This window comes from Herpailurus yagouaroundi, unplaced genomic scaffold (assembly GCF_014898765.1).
Source record: "Herpailurus yagouaroundi ecotype Mexico unplaced genomic scaffold, PumYag 163, whole genome shotgun sequence".
NCBI lineage: Eukaryota > Metazoa > Chordata > Mammalia > Carnivora > Felidae > Herpailurus > Herpailurus yagouaroundi.
The window spans coordinates 61,771,603-61,778,111 of record NW_024412404.1 but is presented as its reverse complement, the minus strand read 5'-3'; the positions used below and the strand labels follow the sequence as shown (position 1 = coordinate 61,778,111).

Here is a 6,509-nt window from a genome sequence, read left to right as displayed (position 1 = left end):
AAAAAAAAAAAAAAAAAAAAAAAAAAAAAAAAAAAAAAAAAACAGGAATGCCAAGATACGTGACCAAACAACTGAAAAACAGAAAAGAGAGACGAACCTATAAGTGATTCAGGTGTTGGAATGATCCGGCATGAACTTTAAAGGAACAGGCAATATTATGAGACTCAAGCTTTGAAATAACTAATAGCTGTTTCTTGATTTGGGTTACGAGTGTGGTTATCAGCTGGTTACAGGTGTGTTTACTTTGGGATAATTCATCAACCTGTATATTTAATACCGGGCACTTTCTTGCGCATGTCATGCTTTAATACAACTTCACAAAAGATAAAAACGTGGGGACTTTGGTTAAATCTGGGCTTGGAGGGAAATTCACAGTCTTCAGTGCACATATTTGAAAAAGTAGGCTGAAAAACAATAAGGTTAGTATCTATCTCAAAAAATGGTTTTAATGTTTAGTTTTGAGAGAGAGAGAGTGGGGGAGGAGTAGAGAGAGGGAGACAGAGGATCTGAAGCAGGCTCTACACTGAGCAGGACTTGAATTCAGAAACCATGAGATCATGACCTGAACTGAAGCCAGACACAACTGACTGACCCACCCAGGCACCCCTCAAAAGCTTTTTAAAAAGGAACAGAAAACTTGGGGCACCTGGGTGGCTTAGTCGGTTAAGCGTCTGACTTCGGCTCAGGTCATGATCTCACGGTTCGTGAGTCCGAGCCCCGCGTCGGGCTCTGTGCCGACAGCTCGGAGCCTGGAGCCTGCCTCAGATTCCGTGTCTCATTCTCTCTCTGCCTGTCCCCCACTTGTGCTCTGCCTCTCTCTGTCCCTCAAAAATTAATAAATGTAAAATAAATAAACAAATGTTTATTTATATTTGAGAGAGAGCACGCACGCAAGTTAGCAAGCAGGAGAGGGGCAGAGAGACACAGTCAGGATCTGAAGCAGGCTCCAGGCTCTGAGCTGTCAGCACAGAACCTGACACGGGGCTCAAATTCACGAACCATGAGATCATGATCTGAGCCGAAGTTGGACACTTAACAACAAGCCACCCAGCACCACTCTTCCAGGAATTTTAAAATTTCAGGTCTTATGTTTGATCTCTCGATCCATTTCAAGTTAACTTCTAATGGGAGAGTTGAACAGATATATATTGGTTACAACATGTTAGAATAATAAAAGTATTAATAAAATCCAGACCCAGAACCCAAGAGGGAGAAAGTCACTCTGATTTAGGTTGGGAGATGGGAAATAGGCAAAGTTTCCAAGAGACAGTGAAGTTCAAGACTTGTTTTCCGTTTTTAAAATTTTCTTTTTAGTGTTTATTTTTTGGGGGGGGGGGGGGGGAGGGGGCCAGAGGATCCAAAGCGGGCTCTGTGCTAAGAAACAGAGAGCCCAATGCGGGAGTGGGTGGGGGTGGGGGGCTCAAACTCACAAACCATGAGATCATGACCTGAGCTGGAAGTTGGATGCTTAACCAACTGAGCCACCCAGGCCCCTGCAAGGTTTTTTTTTTTTTTTTTTTTTATTTTAGAGCTTTTATTTTTGAGAGCGAGAGAGAGACCGAGTGTCAGTGGGGGAGGGGCAGAGAGAGGGAGACACAGAATCCGAAACCTGCTCCAGGCTCTGAGCTGTCAGCATAGAGCCCAACGTGGGGCTCGAACTCACGAACCCGTGAGATCATGACCTGAGCTAAGTCCCACGCTCAACTGACTGAGCCACCCAGGGGCCCCAAGACTTGTTTTTTAACCAATAGACAGGTAGGCAGTGAGTGCATTCCAGACTGAGACTGGGAGGCAGGAGAGGAGAACGAGAGACCGTGTTCCTAAGACACAAGACCAGAGAAGGGTCCCTGACAACCTGAAAGGGGACGGGGCACAGCTACAAGAACTGGCACCTGGAGTCTAGGAGAAAGGAATGCCTCCTCCCTTCCTTCAACCTCCCAGGAGAGAAATGCCCCCCCCCCAACCCCCCAGTGCAGCTGGAGGCTCCCAACCATAAGCATCTACGCCCCTGGCTTGTCACCAGCTCTGCGAGCACAAAAATGCAAGAACAGGGTTGTGAGTTGTTTACTGGGTGAGGAGTTCGCACCACCTTCGGTCCTCCATGAGTCATTCAGGCCATTCCCGGTTGATGCGGGTGTGCACAAACCCCTCCTGGAGCCTGGTTGGCTCGCCCAGCTCCTGGGTGTGACCGGGCGGGTCCTCCGGAGAGGAGGCGAGGAGGCGCGTCCAAACAGCGCTCCCTTTTCCCGTCCAGAGGAGGTAAAATCCAAGTTAGCAGGAATAGACTTGGCCGAGGAATAATGCTGAGGTGAACCCGAGCTCCTGGTGCGACCCAGCGGCAACCATCAAGTCGATCTGCCCCCTTTCCGGGGCTGGCTGAGCATCCGGAGGTCAGGATTGCCATGATTTTAGCCTTTTGATGGGGATTTGAAACTACAGCTATTTAAAAGATGTTGCTTTGAAATTGTTTTTTTTTTTTTTCTAAGTTTTGAACTTGATTTATATAAGCATTTCTTTCTTTTTTTAATTTTTTTTTAACATTTATTTCTTTTGGAGAGACAGAGCATGAGGGGGGAGGGGCAGAGAGAGGGATATGTGCATTTCTTAATGATAATATTTAAATTATAACCTAATTGATAGAATTAATATTCTTTAGGGGTCAAGGCTACTTGAGAAAAAAAAAAAAAAACCCTGCTAAACAGATTTTTAAAACAAACGATCCTGGGCTTATGTAATTACTGTTAAATTCGTACCAGTCTCTTAGGTAATGAACCCACCAGTATCTCATGGCAGTGAGCAGATTTTGCTGGGTGGATGATCTGGGGAGCCGTTGGTCTCAAAAATAAGATGGCTTGCCCATTTCCTTAATTTTATTGGATAAAATGAGATTCTCGAAACGTCTCCTTGAGGCTGGTGAAAAGGAAGGCCGTGTGTGCAACCAAGCTAACCTTTACAAGCGCCTGAGTTGAATGAACTTGACCTGGAACAATCTCCACTTCAGATTCCTTTGGAGCACAGCCCTTTCTGTGGCAGAGCAAAATGGCTTTTGCTTTTAACTACACCTCGGTCTCAAGGAAATAAAGTTAGATAAGGCATTCAGCTGTTAACAGCCGTGCCTGCCATTCAATAAATGCTTCTTCGGGGCTTACTTCCCGTCAGGCACCAGGGCCACGATGGCAGGCAGGGCCCTTTTCCACAATCCTACAATCTGGTGGAGAAAACGGATTTTTTTTTTTTTTTAATTAGCACAAGAATTACAATTGCGATCAGGAAGAGAAAAACCGCAAAGGTAAGAATAACATGAGGAAGGGGGCACTACCTACTTTAGGGTGTAAGGGAGGGATTCAATGAGGGGACGGCTATAGAGCACCTGGCTGGCTCAGTCAGTAAAGCCTGTGACTCTTGAGCTCAGGATTTTGAGTTCGAGCCCTGCGTTGGGTATAAAGATTACTTAAAAAGAAATCTTTTTTTTAAATTTTTTTTCAACGTTTTTTATTTATTTTTGGGACAGAGAGAGACACAGCATGAACGGGGGAGGGGCAGAGAGAGAGGGAGACGCAGAATCGGAAACAGTCTCCAGGCTCTGAGCCGGCAGCCCAGAGCCCGACGCGGGGCTCGAACTCACGGACCGCGAGATCGTGACCTGGCTGAAGTCGGACGCTTAACCGACTGCGCCACCCAGGCGCCCCTTAAAAAGAAATCTTAAAAAAAAAAAAAAAGAAGAAGAAGAAGAAAAGGAGGAGATGGCTAAGCTTAGACCAGAGGATGTTGAGTCAGACCTGTCGGAACACCCTCAGAACAGGAGGGGTGAAAAGTTTGTGCAAAGACTCACCGCCCTGAAAGGAGCTTGTTATGTTTAAGGGAGTAAAACACCCATACGCTTGAAGCATAATTATCTATCATACACCTGGTAAGTTTGAAGAAGCAACTAGATCATTACAACAACTCTAGAGGGCTTTTGGCAGAAGAGTGGCACGAGGTAATGTGTTATTTTGAAGCGGTCACTCTGGCTTCCAGGTAGAGCACAGACGGGGCAGAGGGGAGGAACTGCAGATATCAGGGAAGCCTCCATTCATGGCTTTGGCAAGATGGTGGCTTGGAATCCGGTGATTCCAACAGGGAGGGGAAGGTGCACGTTCGGGTGTATTTTAAAGGTGCAATAAACAGGCACGCTGGTGGGTGGGGTGGTGCGAGGGGTAGTGAGTGGAATGGAGGAGTAAAAGATGACTCTTGCATTTCCAGCTGGAATGACTGGGAAGATGGTGTCATCCCATCAAAGATGATAGACCAGTAGAAAAAGAGGTTTGGAGAAGGCTTCAGTCCTTTCAGTGAATGCCTCAGTCTCTTAGTCATTGGAAGAACTTAGATCCCCATTGAGCACTTCTTTTAAAGGGCAGGTATGTGTCAGTCAGCTGCTGCCTGGTCTAAACTGGACCCCGATTTTTTTATACAGAGAGGAGGCAGTTCAACAGGGTCCTCAGTGGGAGCTGGGGGCTTATCTTGATGTTGCATTTGATAAACACCGATTGTGTGTCTGCTTAGGGTGATTTGGTGGGGTTAGGAAAGATCATGAAAGCCAGGGTAAAGACCCCAAAGCTACCTTTTGGTGTTGTCACTCACTAGGAAATTAGGAAAGAGACAGTACTGTTGAACTTCAATATTTTCTAAAAACAAATCAAGAAAAAAATTTGATGTATATTTCCCATGTTTTGTCATATGTGGGTTATCGTTCCAACAGTGTAGTTAGTTTAGGAAGAAAATAATTAAAGATATAAATGTGTAAGCCAAGAGCCAAAACCACTCTGAACAGCCCAAGGTTGTGAACTTAATTTGCCATTACCCTGGGGAGTCATTTCTCAGCTCACTGATTTATTATTATTCTGTATAATAGTGGTAGCCCCTGTCCTCCTCTGCCCATGGCCAGAGTATGAACCAGTTGTGAGGTCTGAAGAGTTTATGTTTATTGGATTTTAATGATTCGGTTAATAAAGGTCATTCTGAAGAGTAATAGAAACCTAAGTGTGTGGAAACAGAATGGATAAGACTGACTCTCGCAGTTCCTTGGGGTGTCCTTGGGTATATGTCTGATCCTTAAAGCAATTAAGAAGGATCCTTCCTTTCAATCAATTTGCTGATGGTACATTCAACTGTAGCTGTAAAATGTTCTTTGAAACCCATCACTAACAAAAGGTGTCATGTAAACACAAGGCTTACAATTTCTTAGATAATGACAGCATATTGTTAATATCATACTGACAATAGTTTAATTGTAGTTATAGATAATTACAGTACTTAATAGTGTATCTTCAGTGCTCTCCAATATCTTTGAGAGGATGAAATATTGTGAGTTTCAGGTAAAATCTGAATTTTGAAAGTTAGGTATGAATTTTGAAGTTAAAAGGAACCTTAAAAATCATTTAATGGCGGGGTGCCTGGGTGGCTTAATCAGTGAAGTGTCCAACTCTTGATTTCGGCTTAGGTCATGATCTCACAGGTTCGTGGGTTCGAGCCCCGCATCAGGCTCTGCACTGTCAGGAACTCTCTCTTTCCCTCTGTCTCTGCCCCTCCTCCACTTGTGTTCTGTCTCTCTGCCCCTTCCTCTCGCTCTCTCTCAAAATAAATAAACTTAAAAAACAAAATTCGTTTAATGGTGTCCTTTAAATATTAACTAACAGCAAATGATTTAGTAAATATTTACCCAAAAGGGTGCTCATTAGACTGTGAAAGAATTTCCTGGGACACCTGGCTGGCTCAGTCAGTGGAACATGTGACTCTTGATTTTGGGGTTCTAAGTCAGAGCCCTAACTTGGGTGTAGAGATTACTTAAAAATAAAATCTTGGGGCACCTGGGTGGCTCAGTCAGTTGAGCATCTGACTTCAGCTCAGGTCATGATCTCGCGGTTCCCGAGTTCAAGCCGCGCGTCGGGCTCTGTGCTGACAGCTCAGAGCCTGGAGCCTGCTTCAGATTCTGCATCCCCCTCTCTCTCCGCCCCACCCCTGCTTGTGCTCTGTCTCTCTCTGTCTTTCAAAAACGAATAAACATTAAAAAAAATAATAAAAAATAAAAGAAAATCTTAAAAGAAAAAAAATTTCCTAAGGTAAATGGTGATTGTTTGGATTATAACATTAAATTGATAAAAGCATTAAACTGATAAAAGCATTTAAGAATATGTGGAAAGGAATAAACGTACAGTTGTTCCCCAGGCACGGATTAGTTAACAAAAATTTTCCACCCACCTCAAAACCCAATGCGACGGGATGTAAGTGTATAATTCATACACATAATACATTTACTACATAGTTTTATAAAGCCTTCATGATCTGGCTCCTGTTGGCTTTTCCAGACTTGTCTTTTTTCTACACCACTGTAACGCCCGAGTCTTCCTAGCTACAGCTTTACTCATCTTCCTACTCTTGAGTTTCAAACCCACACCGCCCTTCAAGTCTCAGGGCCTATATATCAGGGGTTCCCTCTGTGTCCACCCTTTTCCCTTACCCTTAAACCCTAG

The 6,509-nt window shown here is 44.3% G+C and overlaps 2 protein-coding genes across 8 annotated transcripts in view; one reads left to right on the top strand and one right to left on the bottom strand.

Moving 5' to 3' along the window:
- FANK1 (fibronectin type III and ankyrin repeat domains 1) overlaps window positions 1-6,509 on the bottom strand; it is a 108,789-nt gene that overhangs the window by 100,640 nt on the left and 1,640 nt on the right. The window lies entirely within an intron of this gene.
- Window positions 2,243-6,509, top strand: part of DHX32 (DEAH-box helicase 32 (putative)) — a 59,660-nt gene continuing 55,393 nt past the window's right edge. For 4 of the 5 annotated variants that reach the window (XM_040486736.1, XM_040486735.1, XM_040486737.1 and 1 more), the window contains exon 1: window positions 2,245-2,390. The gene's annotated coding sequence lies outside the window, so the exon portion shown is untranslated. Of the gene's footprint in view, window positions 2,391-6,509 lie in introns of all 5 variants that reach the window. The other variant, XM_040486738.1, reaches the window with a different exon arrangement.